The following is a 20963-nucleotide window of genomic DNA, read 5'->3' as shown; positions in this document are numbered from 1 at the left end:
GGTGCTCTTTTTTTTTTTAAATTTTTAAAAATGTTTATTTATTTTTGAGACAGAGAGAGACAGAGCATGAATGGGAGAGGGTCAGAGAGGGAGGGAGACAGAGAATCAGAAGCAGGCTCCAGGCTCTGAGTTGTCAGCACAGAGCCCGACGCGGGGCTCAAACTCACGGACCGTGAGATCATGACCTGAGCCGAAGTCGGACGCTTAACCGACTGAGCCACCCAGGCGCCCCATGGGTAGGTGCTCTTAATGAGGTGATGCATGTGGCAGTGCACTACTTGGGTACAGAACCTGGATGGGCAGCAGAGAGATTGAGGTATGAGATTTGTGAGTTAGGAAGTAAGCGGAACCGTTTCTGGTGATGATATTTATGATGCGACTCTGGAGAGTAGGTACCACAGGTGGTATAGATGAAAACTGTCCATAAAGAGGAGGCAGTCAAGAAAGTGAGAGGCCGGTGAGTTTGATGGCTTCATATAAATGCCCCTTGGTGTAGGCCAACAACATCACGTCAGAGTTTAAGTTAGCAATAACAGGATTGTCGGAAGCTGAGGTCCACTTCTCTTCTGGTTCGGTCTTTCCGAGGGATAGATCTTAGTATGAGCTCGGGGAATAGCCCATTCAGTCATTCTTCCAGAAATATTATTTGTCTGACTTTGGATAAGTATTTTGAGTTCAAGGTCATTCTTAATGCCAGGTACCTGGGGTGTAGTTCAAGGTAGAGTCATAAATATTAATAGTGATCTGGGCTGGGGATAGGATTGACAGCTTCTTTTGAGGGCAGAAAAGTCTGGAAGGGCGTGGAGTTAGGTCAATACTTTTGGGTATGGCCTAGATTCTCCTCAGGGAGCAGTTTGGAATTCATTCTAGCACATAGATGCAAGGGTCTTTAGGACCCCAAAGTTCGATATAAGGAAGCGTGAATTTAGGGTCTTAACCTGGAAAATTTTTACATCAGATGAAACTACACGTCTGTCTCAACCATTCACAATGAAAATACATGTCAGCAACTCAATGAGTTGTAAAAGTTTATAATTGACAAGCAAGTTAAACATTGGTATCTGTCTTTCACGGGTAAGAATTTATTGTTAAAACAGTTGACTTTTTAGAAGCATTTCTTGTCTGAAAATAGAGAGCAGAGTAGTTATAATAGAAACATTTAAAAGTGATTCACATTTAAGATGGTTAGTTTTTTGTTTGTTTTGTCTTATGGCTAGGGACTTGAAATCTACTGGCCGAAGAGCAGTATCATAAGGTACAAATTAAAAAACAGAGGGGCTGGAACATAGTTTATCTTTATTCCAGTGGAAATTGCTATCTGTTTTATCAAAAGGCCATTTCTACCAGTGAACAGGTTATTCACAACTGAAGAAATATAAATGGCCATTAAGCACTGAAAAAAATGCCCAACTTCACTAGTAATCAAAGAGATGAAAATTAAATCAATGATATGCAGTTTTTACCTATCAAATTGACAGTTTTGCTGAGGGTGACTAACCTGATGATCGATCACTTTAGTTTTCCCTTACCTCACTTTTCCCATCACTGGAAATTAAATGACTCAAACGTTAGGGTATAAATCATCACAGTGAATTTCAAGCTCATTAAAGAAAGCAATGTTGTTGGAATCTCTAAACTGAGAATGTAGCAGCAAATTTTCCTCTAATTCCAGACCTAAAGCATTTAGAAAATTTTCTCTACACAAATGCTCAGAAATCAATATTATTGAGGCAGAGCAAAAAGAAAGAATTGGCTCTCTTCCAATTCTAAACCTTCTCAGATGCCATTTTTTCTCATTGGAAGTCCACCAAAGAGTGTTTGGGACCTATTCACCTGATCAGAGCCAAATGCTTGGGCTCTTCTTATTCCTTAAGAAAGGATGTAGCTTTTACTACATTTTCTGTCAGGCAGCATTTCATTAGAATAGGCAGCCTGAAATGTAGCCTGCATTCTTCAATTATGCTTCCACGGAGTCGCTGCAAAAGAGTGCCCATTTATTTTTGTTAAATACACAGAGACCTAGTGAATGTTGTGTGTGTGTTTTTAAGATTTTATTTTTAAGTAATCTCTACACCCAGTGTAGGGCTCGAACTTACAGCCCTGAGATCAAGAGTCACACACTCCACTGACTGAGCCAGCTAGGTGCCCTGAGACCTAATGTGGTGTAAGAGTCATTGTTATGATCCTGTTAAATATATTGAACAGAATTTCCTTAGCATCCTAAAGATCTCAAGAAGAAAAAGAAAAAAGGTTTTTCATTTCCTAAACCACCGTCTACGTTTCTCTTCAGATGATGGTGTCTGGCCAGTAGTTCTTTGACAGCTTGGATGGTCATGATTTCAGCCTTGTTTTCCAAGGCTTTCAGGGGGGGTCAATAGGGACTAAATATTATGTGGCCACCTGCTACCTGTGCCCCCAACCACATCCTGCCATACACACGTGCACGCTTTTCTTCTTCATCTCCATCCATGACCACCAGCATTGGGCTCTGCTCTTCAAATACACTTCCCACCACCTCCACACATGCCATCGTTAGAGCTGGAAGAGACCTGGAGGGTTATCCAGTCTAGTGAAAGCCCATCGTCTTAAGTTTAATTTTTGTCAGAGTGTAACAATATATAGTGGCAGTTTCAGCTAAATCCCCTATGCAACAGAGAACAGCTTCCAAAGCATCTTCAGGCCAAGGTGCAAAAATTTCAAGAGACCCCCCCCCAAAACTCCTATAGCCCTGTCTATGTGGAGAGTGTAAAGTCACGGGTTGTGGGTGATGAGACATGAGTTTTGCAGAGAGCTGGTGATGTGCTGTGAGCTTCTTCTCCCCTCCCCAAGGATGCCTGCCTCACCTCCAGTCCAGGGAAAGAGCCTCAACAGGACCACTCACAGAGTTCAATATGTGCTCCCAGCAGTTGGGGAATGTGTGTGTGTGTGTGTGTGTGTGTGTGTGTGTGTGTGTGTGTGTTTAATTAATGCTTATTCATTTTTGAGAGACGGAGACAGAGTGTGAGTGAGGGAGGGGCAGAGAGAGAGGGAGACACAGAATCCAAAGCAGGATCCAGGCTGTGAGCTGTCAGCACAGAGCCCGATGTGGGGCTCAACTCACAAGCCATGAGACTATGACCTGAGCCCAAATCGGAAGCTTAACCGACTAAGCCACCCAGGCACCCCAGTTGGCGAACGTGTTTTAACTATACCTGAGAAATCTAAAGAGGGAGGTGCTGGAGGATCAAAGCAGAGGTCGTGATGTGTTGGAACTAACCTGCACTTCTCTACTTTGTTGGGGGGAAGGATGAGTAAGTGTCTTCTGTGGACCACAAGGAATCGTGCCTGTGAGAAGCCAGTTTGGAAATGTCCCCGTGTCCCCTGCTGCAGGCGCACCACTGGATGCCTGCGGACTGTGGAAGGGGCAGCCAGCACCGGTCAGAAGACGGAGGCTTGCGCCCACGTCAAGGGACTCGCAGCCGAAAGCTTTCTAGTGATGTGGGATTTGTGAAGACTGCACGAAGTCTGCCAAGCTGCCCAGGATTTAAAAAAAAAAAAAAAAAAAAAGCTGGTTTAAAATCTTCTCTGAGACCGGAGAGCATAATGGCCACATCGCCACCACAGTGCCCGTTAGGTATGAATTCTTCTGTTTTCCTTTCCTTTCTTTTCCATGTCCTCTGACCCTGGAACGGCCAAAACCCAGGGTTGGCAACATGAGGGAGGGGCAGCACTAGGTGGAGTGGAGAGTGGTCGCTGCCTTCCTCCTCCTCCCCAAGAGCAGGCTTCTGGCTGCAACAGGCCAGAGTTGGGGGTCAGGGATTGGAGACTATCCTCGAATTGACTGTGTGTTGTGTGGCCTGAAGAGAATAAGCGGACATTTTATTATCTAAGGACGCCCTGAAACTAACTGGTGTGACTTTTTACCTGGAGCTGGGAGACAAAGGGTGCCCCAGAGTGGCTGTAAGGGACCCAAGGGAGCAAAAAAGGGCCTCTCAGCCCTTGTATTGTACAGCACCCTGTGCTGTGGCCTTCGCTACGCATCCCACCAAAGCCTATAGAAGGCACGCTTCACCGCACACAGGTGCTATTTCAAGTAACACGCTACTGGGTGTCATGGTCTATCAACATCTCCCCTTCTAACTGTCACAGCTCCCCACTCCTTCCCGAAAATCCAGGCCACACAATCCCAGATTCCTATCCTTGAATATTTATTGCATACAATCCTTTCAGGTACAGATAGATAACAAAAACCAGCCGAGCTGTTTTAAGTAGAAAAGTATTTAGTGCAGGAATTCAGTGGTGGACACTGCGGACAGGGCTGGAGGGCCGGGCTGTAGGTGGGGACGCCAGCGACGACTCCTAGAATAGCACTGGCTCCTGGAGCTGCCATGTCTGCTCTAATCAAGATGCTGGGGGAGGGAGGAGGAATCAGCGATTGACTCCAGGACCATCCCCTCCCAGCTTGGATACAGGGACCAGGGTGGCTGCCGCTAATCTGCTGGCTCCAGAGCCATTTTACACTCGATATCTCCACAGCAGCAAAAAAAGGTGCCATACGTGTTATATATTTTTTAAAAGTTTATTTATTTCTGAGAGAGACTGAGTGTGAGCGGGGGAGGGGCAGAGAGGGGGAGACCGTGAATCCGAAGCAGCCTCCAGGCTCCGAGCTGTCAGCACAGAGCCGGACTCAGGGCTCGAACTCACAAACTGTGAGATCATGACCCGAGCCGAAGTTGGACGCTCAACCGACCGAGCCACCCAGGCGCCCCAGAGGCCATGTGTGTTACATACTCAGTGTCTCCTTGACTCAGTCCTGAATTCACGTGTCTGTACATGCATGTGATTGATAAAACTGAAGTCTTCCAGAGACATGGGTGAATGTGATTTTAGCTTTCCATCCTCTACACAACCAGAGAGGCACATGAGATTAGGATACTCAGTGAGCCAATCCACTGCACCTGCTCGACCATGGCTCTTTCTCACTTGGTACACGTTTTGACTTGGTGGATTACATGCGCCAGCAGCTTCCCAAAAAAGGATGCATAGCCAGGAATTTTTTGAGAAATTTCATGTCTAAAATGTCTTTATCTTCCTATTTACCTAACAGTTTGCCCTAGTGTTTAATGGTTGGAAATCATTTTCCATTAGAATTTTGAAGACATTTTGGTATTTTCTCCTGGGTTCCAGGGTTGTGGTTAAGAAGTCCATTGTGATCTTGACTCCTACATGTTTGTGTGGAAACGACTGGCTTTTTCCCCCTCTGATCCACTTTTCAGATCCTTTCTTTATGTGTGGTTTTATAAAATGTTACAGTGATGTGACTTTCTCTTTTGCTGTGGATTCCTTCATATGGATACTCTTGCTTTTCCATAACAGGATATTTTTGGTACTTGTTTTCAATTCGAGAATTTCCTTTTCTTCATTCCTTGATTCTCTTCCTAAAATGCCTTCATCCTCTTCCCGAAATGCCTCAAAAGTTGGACGTATCTTCTGATTTTGGATATATCTTCTGATTTTCTTATTATCTCCCTTTCCCCATCTTTTTGTATCTTGGTTTCACTTCTTAGTAGATTCCCTCAACTTTATCTTTCAATCTTTCTGATGAATTTAAAATTTTTCCTACCAACCTTTAATTTCCAAAAAGTTTTTGTGGTTGTTGATGCTTTCTGATTATTTTCTTCTTATAGCATACTGTTCTTGTTTTGTAGATTCATCATTGTATTATCTCTCTGGTGATATTATTATCTTGAAAGCTTTATTTCAGTCCCAGCTTGGTCTTTCTTTCTCTGACTTCATTTTATTCTGTTTAGTGGCTTGTTTTGGCTTCTGACTTCCCACACTAGGGTTCAGCTTCCTTAATTCTGCTAAGTCAGCTACCAATTGTTCCACTCCTTTCATCTTCGGAAATTTGGTTGACACTCTCATCTGCTGACTGCTGTCGACTTTCCTTCTCTTTTGTCCTTGTGGGTTTGCGTCTTCCTTTTTTGTTTTGTTTTGTTTTTAGTTCATCTGTTTACTATATCACTCCCTGGGGTTTTGGAAAGGACCAAAGATAAACATACACGTTCAATACACTATATTTTAAAATGACTTTCATTTGATGTGTGAGGCATGAAGATCCAGGGGAGTGAGGTGCTCTGCCCAAGGTCCAAACACTAGTTTGTGGCAAAGCTAAGCTAGTCCTTAGTTCTTCTGATTTAAATTTAAGGTTATTACCTATTTCTGTTCTACCATTCCTTCCCTCCTATCACTAGCACTTGCAACTCTCTGATACTCTTCCTGTATTATTCATTCATTCATTTATTCATTCATGTCCTTCCCCAACCCATCTTCCATACTGTCTATATGCAATTGCTAGAATCTTGCCCAGCACAGATTAAACACTCAATATTTAATTATTCAATTAATAATGACAAGGTGGGTGACCCATACCGTAGATTTCCTCTCACTTAGGATTATGCTTTTAAGGAAGACAAACTCTTCTCCAGGTGATGGTTGATGAGAGGATTTCAGACATGTTGACTTGGGGTTTGGGAAGATAATATCTAACCTTCTCTCTTAAAAGGCAGAAGACAGGGTGATTGGCAGCATGGAATTTGAAGACAGAGGTAGGTTTCAGTCTTGAGTTCAAATTCTACTACTACGTCACTTAAAACGTGCATAGCCTCTTCCTCCTTTTCAAAAGTCTCAGCACATAAGTAAATCTGAGTTTTAAATCCCCAGATCATTGTATTCGTTTAATTTCTTCTCCCCCCCCCCTCACCATAATTGTTCTCCTCTTTTGGAGTTCTATGGTATCTGTTTTTGAAGAAAGAGGAATTTCTTCCTTTGTTTGCATGGGTAAGTGCTAACCATATTTTATAGAACTTGTGTGAGTCTACTCCCCACCCCCAGGCTAGAAAAATCATTTTTTATTGTCTTTTCCTAAATCTTCAGAGTATGCTCACTATCGTCCTTAACAATGCTTTGGTTTTTTATTAATACTAGACATACATTCTGACCTTTAGTGCTTTTGGCTGAAGATCACAGGAAGATAGTATAGCAAGTAATTACATTTTACTTCTAGCCCTTATTTCTAATTGGTCCATTACTTCTTGGTAACTTAATAAAGCTAAGAATAAAAATCCTTTCAGATTACTGAAGAATTCCTTTGTAGGTCATATAGAAATTATTATTGTGTTAAGGCTTTATTCCGGGAAATACCAGACTATGGCAGAGCTCCCAACAGGTTTCCCAAAAGGTTACATAGACTAAGAATCTGTCTCATTGGATTGCTTTTGCCTTCCAAGTATTTGAATATGTATAATCTTTCCTAAAACAATGAAGTGATATACTTTCCTTCTGCTATTGCAACTTGGATACACATGGAGGCAGTACAGTCTAATGGACAGATCCAAAGTTGACCGACCTGCTTTCACATCCGGGATCTGTTGTTGACCAGTAGTAGGATTATGCTCACTGGTGTGTGTTATTAAACCCATACCTTTGTATTTCCATACATAAAAAGTTGCTTTCTGAATTAACAAAAGAATATTGTACATTTGGAAGGGCTACATCAGTTTGATATCAGTGGGTAGTAACAAATCACTTCCGAGTGACAGACACAAATTTTTACCATATATTCTCTATATATCTCCATCTGGATGTCTTAGAGGCATTCCGAACACAAAAGTCCAACGTAAAATTCATTATTTCATTATTTCCCATGTCAGACTTGCTCCTCTCCCTAGAGTCTTCAAGAGGAAAAAAAAAAAATCTTTTGTGCCTTGCAGCAGTCAGAAGCCAGAAGTTAGCCTCGAGTCCCCCTTCCCCTTTACACGGAAGTCCTATCAGCACTCAACTTTGTAGACTCTACTTTCTAAATATGTTCACTCTCTGTTCCCTCCTTTCCATCCCTAGTTTAGGCTCCCTATTAGCTTTGCCTGGACTATTACACTTACCTCCTTACTAGCATTTCTGCCCTGTCCTATCCATCACACACATTAATGTCTCAACAGTCAGGACATTCCTAAGCTTCCTGGTGTCACAAGGCTTCAGGAGGCATCGAGCTCTTGAAGACATGCTCCTGCTGACCTTTCTGACCTTGCCTTTTACCACATCTTCATGTGCCCTCGGTGAGCCAGTCACACCTTGTGTTTGTAATTCTTCTTCCTTTTGCCTGCCACGTTCTGTTTCTTTGTCTACCAAACCTCTACTTTTTACGAAGCTGCCTATTCGTCTCAATGAAACTATTCCTGATCTCGTTACCCTCTCAGTGCTGTCTCTTGCCTCTTGCATCAAGAACCTCCTCCGTTCTACCTTCCATGGAAACCACTATTGAACCCTCTCTGGAGACTTGATGTATCTGTTTAAGGGCCCAGACTGTGGAATCAGCAAATCTGGGTTTGAATGTATTATCTATTAACTGTGTGACTTTGAGCAATTTGTATAACCTCTCTCGACCTCGGTTTCTTGTTCTATAAAGTGGGGATAATAAAAACATGGTAAGCACATAATGATAATAATAATAAGCATTATTATTATTGCTTCATTTTACTTTATTTTAATTGGTGATTTATATGTCTGGTTTCCTGCATTGCCCACAAGCATCTGAAGTCAGAATGTCCTTAACTAATTATTAAGCAACATTAACTAAGCACTTCTTATGTGCATACATCCACTTACATATTTGTAGACAAACACTCCATCAGCCTTCATCTTGCATAAGTGAGCAATATGCATTTAATTTGAAAACATTCCAACATTTATCTCTCTTGATCTGTCACAATTTCTCTTGGCATAATTCATGAAAAAGAGTTTTGGTTGGTATCATTCTTGCTTTTTCATTATTCTTTAGTGAAATTTCTGTATCTTATTATTTGCCTGAGTAATATTGAGAGATAAACTTCCAAAATAATAATCATTGTCATCACTCCTATTACATATGTCTGTTTCTTGCACGGACATCCATTAAATGTTTTGGCTTCCACAAAAGGTGGCCCTCTAAGTGAGGGCATTTGCTAGGTTGGTTCTGTTTTTTTCTACCTGCATTCTCTTCCTCAGGATATTTAGTTTCATTTCCTTGTCCAGCTGCCACTGCTAGGCCAGAGTTCCAGATCTCTTGTTCTAACAGTATTTTCCATTTCTAAAAATTTTTTTTTTACTTTTGAGTAGCTTGTGATCAGTCTTTTGTTTTTTACTTTTTTGATGTTTATTTTCATTTATTTAAAAATTTTTTAATGTTTATTTATTTTTGAGACAGAGAGAGACAGAGCATGAGCAGCCGAGGGGCAGAGAGAGGGAGACACAGAATCGGAAGCAGGCTCTAGGCTCCGAGCTGTCATTACAGAGCCCTATGTGGGGCTCGAACCCATGAACTATGAGATCATGACCTGAGCTGAAGTCAGTCGCTCAAACGACTGAGCCACTCAAGCACCCCTCTAGCAGTCTTCTCCATGTATTTTAAACAGGCCCAGACATGACCCCCTGAAAACATAGCTATTCCTTGAAGCTTGAAAATCAAGCCCGTTCTCTTCTTCCTTTCTTAGTCTGGTCTTTTGTCTCTTCTTGCTAAGCAATCACCAACTTCTCTGGGTTCTAAGGACGCCTCCTTTGTTCTGGTTCCTTCTTCTTTATTCCTATTACCACGATTCATGATCCACTGGACCCTGCTACAGAATCCACGCTGCCGTAATGACCTGCTAATGGCTCTCCCCGCATTCAACCCTTTATTTCTAATGTGTTCTATAGGAGCAGCCTTCTTAGTACTGGACTGCTCAAAAAGCCTCTTACGGACTGTCTATACAGTGGAAATGAAACTGCTTGACCTCAGTTCAAGGCCCTTTCTAGTTGAACCCCAACCTACATTTCTTTCCTTGTCTTCTGTTTCGTATCATGAAGTCCCCTCTTTCAGCCAGGCTGTTTGCTCGTTCTTCCATGCTGAGACGCAATACTCTACTTTTTACCTTGATTACAAATGCTCTCTTACTCATCACCTATCCTAGGTCCTAGGCATAATTTAAAGCCCAGGGAAAAAAAGGTGTTTGTTTTTTTGAAGTTGTTTCTGATTGAGCCTGGTGCTGTCTAATCTAATTTTGAATCCCTTTAGAATTTATGGCATTTGACATATAGTACTTTACTTTGTCAATTTTTATTGTACATGCTTTCTTTCCCCGGCATATTGCTAATTTCTTGATGCCAAGGACACATATACATATTAATATATATATATTAATGTTTTGAGCCCAAGGACCATATACATTAAACCCCAAACGGGGACCTATAGTCTATGAAAATACGACAGTACTTGTGGGAAGACAGTACTGTGATTTGAATTTAGAGCACGTGTGACTTGCGGAAAATCCACCCAAATTTCAAATTTTATCAGTTTCTTTTGTTAATGCATTTAAGTTCCTTTTCCAACAAACGCGTTTTTCAGGACGGTACAGGCACTGTTATTTGGCATATATGAGTTGAAAGTTTAACTCTTCTTTGTTTTATTTTATCTAATTTAGTGGGGAAACAAGTAAATCAAAGCATGAAAATCAAATATATCAAACCTCAGAATATTCTTAGGTGATCTATTTTGACAAGTGTTTAAATTATTTAGCAATTCTGAATTCATTTGATTTTAATTATTTACAACAACACATTAGTAAATGTTTTGAAGAGTGTTTTGTAAAAGTAGGCAGCATCTCAGTAAATATCACAATAACCCTGCCATTTAATTTTTGCTGACAAGTGGGTTGGGCCTATGAGGATAATTTTAAGAGACATTAGGGGACACCGTTTCTGCAGCTAGTACAGGATGGCACTATACTTACCCTTTCAATTCTTTGTGCTGCTATATAGTTTTTCAATACTTTTCAAAAACTGTCAGCAGTTCAATAAGACTTTTAGTTCATTCTTGAGCTTAAAATATCATTTTTATGTGCTCAATGGTATATGCTCAAATTTCTCAAAGTGCTTACCTACTTACTTTTTAACAGCAGCACTTTTCAATGATGTTCCATTACATCCTAAATGTCCCAACCTCTTCTCTTCCTACTTCTGCTTGGAAATTTTTCAAAAGCACATCAGTATTTGAATAATAATGCAATAATCTACAGTGTAGATTTTACGTGGAATAACTCCATGTAATGGACCTATTCATTTTGCCCTTAATTATTTTCCTTTGGCGTTTTCAATAAAATCACTTAGAATGAGATTAGTGTAAAGAGGGCATCCCCCAAATTTGTTGGCTTTGAAAGCAAGACCAGGAAGAATCAGTGCATTAATTATGTAACTCCTGCAGTGGGTACCACCCACAGGAGTATCCACTTTAAGACTTGTATTGCTAATAAACACTGAGCTTAGTGTTTAGAATCCCAGTGCTCGTAAATTACCCAGAAATTTACAACCTTCCGCACTATCCAAGATAGACATTGTATGTCACAGATATAAATATTCCACTTACTAGTGAGATGGAATCATATCTTTGTAAATATTTCAGAAAGCATCTCTAACTGATAAGTACATTAAAAGAATTGACAGTAGCTAGGCTGTTACAAGATGTCTGTGGTCAAGATTTGAGAGGTAGAGGTGAGGCAGAAGCCATCTGTCTGTTTGTTCTGCTGTTCAGCATGGGTAGTGATGACGTGGGGTTCTTTCTGCAACAACAGTCCAGTGTCCAGGCGCTCACTATTGGGGTCACTATACTCATTGGGATGATTGATCTTGACCATCCAGGAGAAATAGGTCTCCTGCTATACAAGGGGACAAAGAATTTTTCTGGAATCTTGGGAACCTTTTGGTTTGCCTCTTACATGCCAAGCCAGAAAAGTTCATGGAAAACTAGCTTCCCAATGTAGGCAGGACTCCTCGGGAAATAAAGAACAATAAATAAACGTGTCCTTTAGTGTTTCTGTTTTCCTGCTCAGGGCTTTCTCTGACATCAGGAAGGTTTGCTCAAGCCATGCATGGGGTTCCCTACACGGAGAGGAGTTAGTGCCCAGGGGCAACTCTCTGCCATCAGGTATTGGAGGTGGATAGATTCCCACCTCCGTCCTTGAGAGGGCACAACTCGGAGTTGCATTGAATCTGTTCCTCACAGAAGTCCCAGTGGGATCGGCAGCCGTTGCCCACGTGATAACCACCCCACAACCAGTTCTGCTCTCTTTCCCCTTTCCTATCGCATCCCAATCTTCACCCTTCCTCTGGGAGGTCACCTCCCAAACAAACAGGTGCATCAAGCCCTCGTCTTGGGCTAATATGCATATACTTGAACCAATTTCCTTTATGTTTTTCCTCTTCCTTTTCCCTTGTATTTGTATGGGTGTGTTGGTGGTTAACTTGATAGTTTAGTCCACCTGTTACAGAACATGGTTCTCTGGACTGAATGAGAAGAGGAGCGAACACTACCCAGAGGTGGAGGCAATGATTCTTTGGAATTTGCATTTACCCTTCTTGTGAGAGACCGTGCATGTCTGAAGGCAACTACATCGCATGAGGCAGGAACAGGGTGTTTTGCTCTCGCCATTGTTTAGAACTTTAAATATGGAGGTGCCTGGGTGGCTCAGTCGGTTGAGCATCCTCAGCTCAGGTGATGATCTTGCAGTTCGTGGGTTCAAGCCCCATGTAGGAATCTGTGCTGACAGCTCAGAGCCTGGAGCCCGCTTTGGATTATGTCTCCCTCTCTGCCCCTCCCCTGCTCATTGTCTCTCTCTCAAAAATAAACAAACATTAAAAATTTAAAAATTTAAAAAAAAAGTTTAAGGATGGGTACACATGTCCATAGAGATTGAGTAGCCAAAGGTCTGAATTATGGGGGACATAATTCATAATTTAGCCTCCATTCCCAAGTCTCCCTACTCTGCCTTCCTATACTGCAGAGTCTGAAAAGTTAACAACTGTTGGGATACTTTCCACGAATTAGATACATTTGTTATGAATTAAAGGTGGAAGTGAGGTCAAGGCCATCTGCCTGTCACTTCCAGTATTTTCTACCAGCTCCTAGAGTCACAGGGGTGTTTTTTTCTCAGTGTCCAATTTCTAGCTGTGCAGATAGCAGGAGGCCAGGCGTGGGGTCTCTGACAGGCAGGCAAGAGCTCACAAGGACCATGTGCAACACCAGTGACTTCCTGACCCTTGGTATGTTCTAGAGGCAGCCAGTGTTTCCACTTCCCTGGCTGTAGCCAAGGTGTGGCTCCTCCGCTGGGCTAGTTCTGTGTTCTTCCTAGAAGTCACCCCTGGACATCAGGCTAGAGTCTGCTTCTCCAGGCATTCCAAACATTTTTTGTAAGCACCTGATTCCAATTCCCTGATTTATATCCTTTTATATTTATAAGGCATTGTTTTTTTTTTTAATGTTTATTTATTTTTAAGAGAGAGACAGAGCTCAAGCCAGGGAGGGGCAGAGAGAAAGAGAGACCCAGAATCTGAAGCAGCCCCAATATGGGGCTCGAACCCACAAACCATGGGATCATGACCTGAGCAGATGTCGGATGCTCAACTGACAGAGCCACCCAGGCGCCCCTTGGGGGGAATCTGTTCTAGACTCTCTCTTGCTTCTGGTGGTTTCCAGCAATCCTGGGAGCTCCTTGTTCTGCAGCTGTTACTCTGATCTCACCTTCCTCATCACACGGACCTTCTCCATCTATATCCCTCTGTCTCTGTGTCCACATTGCCCTCATAAGGGATGTTGGTCATTGAGTTAGGACCCAGCCTAATTCTGTATGACTTCAACCTACTTATCACATCTTCAAAGATCCCATTTCCAGTAAGGTCACATTCACAGGTACAGGAATTAGGACTTCCATATACCTTTTTGGGAAACACAATTCAAACCTTAACACCAAAAGTAACCACTATTCTGATTCCTATCGTAATGGATTAGTTTTGGGCAGCTGGGTGGCTCAGTCCATGAAGCATCCAACTCTTGATTTTAGCTCAGGTCATGATCTCACAGGTCGTGAGTGGAGCCCTGCGTCGGTGCAGAGCCTGCTTGGGACTGTCTCTCTCCCTCTTGCTCTGCCCACTCCCTCACTCATGCTCTCTCTCTCTCTCTCAAAATAAATAAGTAAACATAATAGATTAGTTTTACCTTCTTGAGCTTCTTGAAACTCATATAAATGGAAGCACAGAGTAGTTCTGACTTTTTTCACTCAATATATGTCTGTAGAGTCACCATCTCATGTTTCACATATCAGTACTTGGTGTTTTTCCCAACACACTATGGTATTCCATTGTGGAAATTTATCTGTCCTCCTGCCGATAAGCATTCAGGTACTTTTGAGTTTGGGGCTCACTAAAACCTGATTTTGCCCACAGAACTCTTCTGACACCAAGTGTGTAGATTTTTCACACCGACAACCAATTCTCCCACCCTCTGGGTGCCAACTGGGTGTCCTACAGCTCAACTCAATTCTGTAACTAAGTAACTGGCATTATTACTACAGATCCCACAGGTTAAAGGCTCAGCCTTACACGACTGCCTCTACTTGAGATGCCAGTTACAAACCTGGGCCCCCCGTGCTTCTGACCAGCCAGCTAGCAAGTCAGAGGGCTTCCCTGACCTCCTCAGGTTTGATAATTTGCTTAAAGGACTCACAGAGCTCAGGAAAATAGGTTACTTACCTTTTTATTTATTTATTTATTTAGTTATATTGTTACCTACTTATCTACTTATTTTACAGGATAAGACTCAGGAACAGTCCAAAGGAGGAGATGCATAGACAAGATGTGGGGGGTAAGTAGGTAACAGAGCCTCCATGCTCTCTCTGGGAACACTACCCTCCAGCACTTCCTGTGCTCATCAACCCAGAGCTCTCTGAACCGTATTGGTTAATGTTTTTATGGAGGTTCCATTATGGAGGTGCAGTTGATTAAATCACTGGTGGTTCACATGAACTGAATTCTAGCTCAGAGAGAGAGAGAATCCTCTCTCCTTCCTGGAGGTCAGGAGGTGGAGCTAAAAGTCCCACCGTCCTAATCACATGGCTGGTTTTTTCGGTGACCAGACCCCAATCTCGAAGACTCATCACATTGGCATAAACTCAGATATGGTTCAAAGGGGCTTATTATGCATAACAGAAGATGCTTCTCTTACCCCTCTCCCTCAGGAAATCCCAAGGGTTTTAGGAGCTCTATGCCAGGAGCAGGGACCAAATATGTATTTCTTTTTATGTCACAACATCACGGGGGTAATATTGATAAAGATGCTATGAACATTCTTGTATATCTCGTTTATGCAAATACGTATTTTCTTTTTGGTATACACCCAGAGCGGGATTGCAGGGTCTTGGGGAAGCATATGTGCAGCCTTAGCAGGTCTACAGTTTAATGAAGTGATTGTATTTTTTACGCTCTCACCAGAAGTCTATAACAGTAACAGAAATTCTGCATCCTCATCAATATTTGGTATTGTCATTTTAAAAAATTAGCACTTCTTTTTTTTTTAAATGTTTACTTCCTTTTGAGATAGGTCAGAGCGTGAGTAGGGGAGGGGCAGAGAGAAAGACACAGAATCTCAAGCAGGCTCCAGAGTCTGAGCTGTTAGCACAGAGCCCAATGTGGGGCTCAAACTCGTGAACCGTGAGATCGTGACCTGAGCCAAAGTCTGACACTTAATTGACTGAGCCACCCAGGTGCCCCCCAAAAGTAGCCCTTCTGTTATGTAGTGGAATGTTATTGCATTTCCTTGGTGACCATTTGGATATCCTATCTTGTGAAGTGCATGTAAATATATTTTGCCTATTTTTTACTTAGGTTGTCTTTTTCTTCATTTGTAGTTTTTATGTATTGTGGGTATGAGTTCTTTGTCAGATATATGGATTGTAAATATCTTCTCCAAGTCTGTTGCTAATTTGTGTATTTTCTTCTTCTTCTTAAAATATCTTCATGGTTCAAAATTTTATGTTATAGATTAAGTAGATGCAGAGTTCCATTTCAGGCAATTTTGTCAATTAGATACTCTGAATGACCCTATAAACTAAACAGATAAAACATAAAGAATATAAACTCATTTAAAATCCATTTCAGGACTGGTAGTTTTGAGGGAGACGCAGAGATCCTGGGAACTAGGAATATGCTAAAGTCCATTTTTGCCTGGAAGGTTCCTGCTAAACCCTGAAGATTTAAGTATAAATATTAAAGTTCAAGGCATGCTTAAGGTGAGGGGCCTAGTAATAAACCTTCTCAATGAAGCTGGAGGCTCAGAGAACTATACTTGAAGCATAAGGGTAAATGAAAAATAAACTCCATTCTCCAGAAGAGATCAGAGAAGACTGTTCTGTTCTGAAGTTGAGAAAATAGTCTTTGAACAAGCTGGCCCTTATGAGTTATGTGGTTCTAACTCATGCTGTGTGTTTCAAAAAATTCCCTCCAGTATAGGATATAATTAACATAGTCCCAGGGGTGCCTGGGGGGCTCATTTAGTTAAGTGTCCAACTGGAACTTGGCTCACGGTTGTGAGCTCGAGCCCTGAGTTGGGCCTCTCCTGACAACGTGGAGCCTGCTTGGGATTCTCTCTCTCTCCACTCCCTCCTCTCTGCCCCTCGTCTGCTCACACACACTGTCTCTCTCTCTCTCAAAATAAATACATAAACATTAAAAAAATAAAGTAGTCCCAATTTGGGGGTACCTGGGTGGCTCAGTTGGTTAAGTGTCCGACTCTTGATCTCAGCTCAGGTCTTGAACTCAGGGTCGTGAGTTCAGGTCTAGCATTGGGCTCTGCACTGAGCCTGGAGCCTACTTAAAAACAAACAAACAAATAAAGTGGTCCCAGTGTGGTAGCTCCCCCGGATAGAATTAACTCATCTTTGAGAGAAGTCAGCTCCAATCTAGATGTCAGCATATTCGTAGGTAATATTTCAAAGAAAAGAACAGTTCAGGGGTGCCTGGGTAGCTCAGTCAGTTGAGCATCCGACTTTGGCTCAGGTCATGATCTCATGGTTCGTGAGTTCGAGCCCCAAGTTGGGGTCTGTGTGACAGCTCAAAGCCTGGAGCCTGCTTAAGATTCTGTGTCTCCCTCTCTTTCTGCCCCTTCTCCGCTCACACTCTGTCTGTCTGCTGTCTCTATCTCTCAAAAATAAATAAACATCAAAAAACTTAAAAAAAAGAGAACAGTTCAAGAGAAATAATGCCTCCTCAGTGAGAAAAGAGAATTAATGAACAGCATAAATAGGCCTATAAAATTTTCAGCTTTTGGAATTTTTAACACAGAATATAAAATAACTTTGTTTAAAGAAATAAAAGTGAAAAAAAATAAAAGTAAAGCTTCAAAATAGGAGTACAAAACAAGTAGATTTGCAAAATAACCTCTAGAAATAACTGAAAAGAAAATCTCAAAATTGGTTTAATCACCATTAGACACAATTAAAAAAAGAGTTAACATTATTGAAGGTAGACTTGAAATCATTATCCAGAACAAATTCCGAGAGAAAAATAATGGAAAATATGAAAGGAAGTGAGGAATGTGGAGGAGAGAATAAGGGTGTCTGATCTATGTCTAAAAGGAGTCCCTGAAGAAGATAATAGAGAGACCAGGGAAAGGGCAATATGAATCTAATGGCTGAATATTTCCCTAATTATTAAAAGATATCTTAAAGTCTGGGAAGCCCAACAAAGCCAAACAAATCCCAAGCAACATATCAACATCGAGACACATCTTAGTGAAACATACAACCCCAAAAAAGAGAAGGCAGTAAAAAGTCACAGAAAAAGAGTCAGGTCACCTACAAAGAAAAGGTAATTGGATAGTTGGTTGACTTTCAGTTGCAACAGCGTAACCAGGAAAAATACATTCAAAGTGGCAAGAGAAGGTATTAGTCAATCTAAAGTTCTATACCCTCAAAACCAATTTAAAAGCAAAGAAGGTACAATTAAGATATTTTTACACAATCAAAAAAGAGAGACTTTACCATCAAAAGGCACTATCTAGGGGCACCCCAGTGCCTCATTTGGTTAAGTGTCTGACTTCAGCTCAGGTCATGATCTCGTGGTTTGTGAGTTCCAGCCCAGCATTGGGCTCTGTGCTGACAGTGCAGAGCCTGCTTGGGAGTCTGTCTCCCCCTCTGTCTACCCCTCTCCCATTTGCACACACACACACTCAAAATAAATAAATAAATACAAGAAAAATAAGTCACCCTCTAAAAGAATTTCTTGATGGAAGATTTGGGTACATAGTTTTGGGTCTCAATGCAGAGCCCTGAAAATGCAGGGCCCCTTGTTTAAAAATTATTAAGAATTCAAATGGTGTCAGCAGAGTATTAAGTCAAGCATGGGGCCCTTCAGAGCAGGGACCAGTATGGGACTTCACAGGCCACACACCCATTAATCTGGTCCTAAGTATGTCTAAACAATCAATGACTATATAAAACATGAATAAATTTATCTACCTTGTAGGGAAGAAAAAGCAAGTTAGAATTAAATTACTAGACAATAGCATATAAGTTGGAGAAATTATTGAAGTATTCTAAGATTCTTGTATTGTTTAGAAACAGGATTAACACTGATAATTTCAAACTTTGTTAAGTTTGCACGTTAGAATAGCTAGGGCAACCATAAAAGAATAGACATAGTTCTATAATTTACAAAAGGAGGCAAGAAAGAGGAAAAAAAAGTACCATTGAGTGAGACAAGTTGAAAACACATAGTAATTTGGTATAAATAAATCTGAATATTCCATTAATCATTCCTTGTGTAAATATATTAAACTCTGATGAAAAGACAAAGATGATCAGATTGAAAAACAAAACGAAATCCAGCTATATGCTATTTCAAGAGATGTATACAAATCATTGTTATACGGACATATTATTGAAAGACAAAGTGGGAAAACAAAATACCCTAGGACAACACTAACTGAAAGGAACTTGGAAAAGCCATATGAGTAGCAGGAAAAATTGGCTTTAACACAAAAAGTTATCTGTTTACTACAAATAACTAGTGTTCTTTCATAATGATAAAACCTTTGATTCACTAGAGATATATAACAATTAAATGCTACTACATGCCTATTCACAACAATCGAAAACATATGACTCAAATATTGACAAATCTGCAAGGAGAAACTGACAAAGCCCCCATTCGAGAGGGATCATTTAACGCATTGGTTCTCAAACTTTAATATGCCTCAGAACCTGTGGAAGTCTTGTTAAAGCAGATTGCTGGGCCCATCTCCGGGGCTTCTGATTCAATAGGTTGGGCATAGAATCTGAGAATTTCCACCTCTAATAAGTTCTCACATGCTGCTGCTGTTTCTGGTTTGGGAACCATATTTTGAGAATCACTGGTTTAGCAAATTTAGCAAGTTTCAATGATTGATACATCAAACCGACAAAAAATTAGCAGGAGACGGAATATTTGAAGAGCACCATTATTAAGCTTGATCTAACAGACCGGTTAGAACATTAGAGAATATACATTTTAAACACACATGAAACAGGGGTGCCTGGGTGCCTCAGTCGGTTGGGTGTCTGATTTCGGCTCAGGTCATGATCTCACACTCCGTGAGTTTGAGCCCCGCGTCGGGCTCTGTGCTGACAACTCAGAGCCTGGAGCCTGCTTCAGATTCTGTGTCTCCCCTCTCTCTGCCCCTCCCCTGCTCATGCTCTGTCTCTCTCTCTCTCAAAAATAAAAAAAAAATGAAACATTAAACACACATGAAACATTAATGAAAATTGACTATTTACTAGGTCTCAAAGTTAGTTTTGGCAAATTTCAAAGTATTGGTTTCATATAGGGTACGTTATCATGCAATTAAGTTTGAAATAAATTGCAGGAAAAGAACTGAAATGTCTTATGCTTGGAAATGATGGGATGTCTTAAACTCAGAGTCAAAGAAGAAATCATAATGGAAATTGGAAAATCCGAGTGAATGATAGCAAAACTATCATCAAGTTGTGAGATGCAGCTCAAAATTAATGCACTTTAGCATACAATTTAAGGAGTTAGGGAAAATGAAGGAAAACCCCAAATAATGTAGAAGGAAGGAAATGATATAGATTGAAACAAAAATTAGTGAAGTAGAAATCAAACGAAATAGATAGTGAGAGGGGCACTGAGATTAATACATTAAAATTTGTGGAAGATGAGGGTGCCTGGGTGGCTCAGTCAATCTCACAGTTTGTGAGTTGGAGCCCCGAGTCGGGCTCTGTGCTGACAGCTCGGAGCCTGGAGCCTGCTTCAGATTCTGTATCTCCCTCTCTCTCTGCCTCTCCCCTCTTTCCGTTCTGTCTCTCTTTCTCAAAGTAAATAAACATTAAATTTTTTTTTTAAATAAATAAGGTTTGGGGAAGATGTATATGACAAAATAAAAAGAAATCTTTTTGGAGAAACTTACTTGAATGCCTTATGGGTTAGCCTCATTTGTTGAGCTCTACCCTGATTATTGAGGCACTTGGGGCTGTTCCTACTAGAAGAGCAGGGCATTCTTTGGGGCATTCTTTAATTAGTAATTAAATAAACAAGCCTATTTCAGATACTTTCTGGATTAGTTTGCTAGGGCTGCCATAACAAAGTACCACACACTAGGGGGCATAAACAACAGAAATGCGTTTTCTTAGTTTTAGAGGCTAGCAGTCCAGGATCAAGACATCAGCAGGTTTGGTTTCTTAGGCATCTCTACTTGGCTTGTAGATGGCCGTCTTCTCCCTGTATCCTCATATGGTCTTCCCTCTGTAACTGTCTGTGTCCTAATCTCTTCGTTAAGGACACCAGTCGGACTGGATTAGCCTATCCTAATGACATCATTTTATTTAATTTCGTTTTGAATGATCTGACCTCCAAATACTGTCATGTCCTGGGGTATAGGGAGTTAGGACTTTAGCATATGCATTTTGGTGGGAGACAATTCAGCCCAAAACACCCTGCCCTCTGGCATGTCCTTCTCACAGGCAATATATATTTACCCTAGCTTCAGAAGTCTTAACCCTTTCCAGCCTGAATTTTGAGTCTACAATCTCATCTAAATTTCATCTTACTCAAGAATGGGTGAGATTCAGGGTATGGCTCACCCTGAGGCAAAA

General features: G+C 41.2%; 1 long non-coding RNA gene across 1 annotated transcript; it reads left to right on the top strand.

Annotated features, from left to right (window-relative positions):
* Positions 1-3294: 3294 nt before the first annotated feature.
* On the top strand, positions 3295-15166 carry LOC122482476. The gene is made up of 2 exons (XR_006297189.1): positions 3295-3613; positions 14631-15166. It is a non-coding gene; the product is annotated as an uncharacterized LOC122482476 (long non-coding RNA).
* The last annotated feature ends 5797 nt before the right edge of the window (positions 15167-20963 follow it).

The sequence above is a fragment of the Prionailurus bengalensis genome, chromosome D1 (genome assembly GCF_016509475.1).
Source record: "Prionailurus bengalensis isolate Pbe53 chromosome D1, Fcat_Pben_1.1_paternal_pri, whole genome shotgun sequence".
Classification (NCBI taxonomy): Eukaryota; Metazoa; Chordata; class Mammalia; order Carnivora; family Felidae; genus Prionailurus; species Prionailurus bengalensis.
This window is presented reverse-complemented; position numbering and strand designations above follow the sequence as displayed.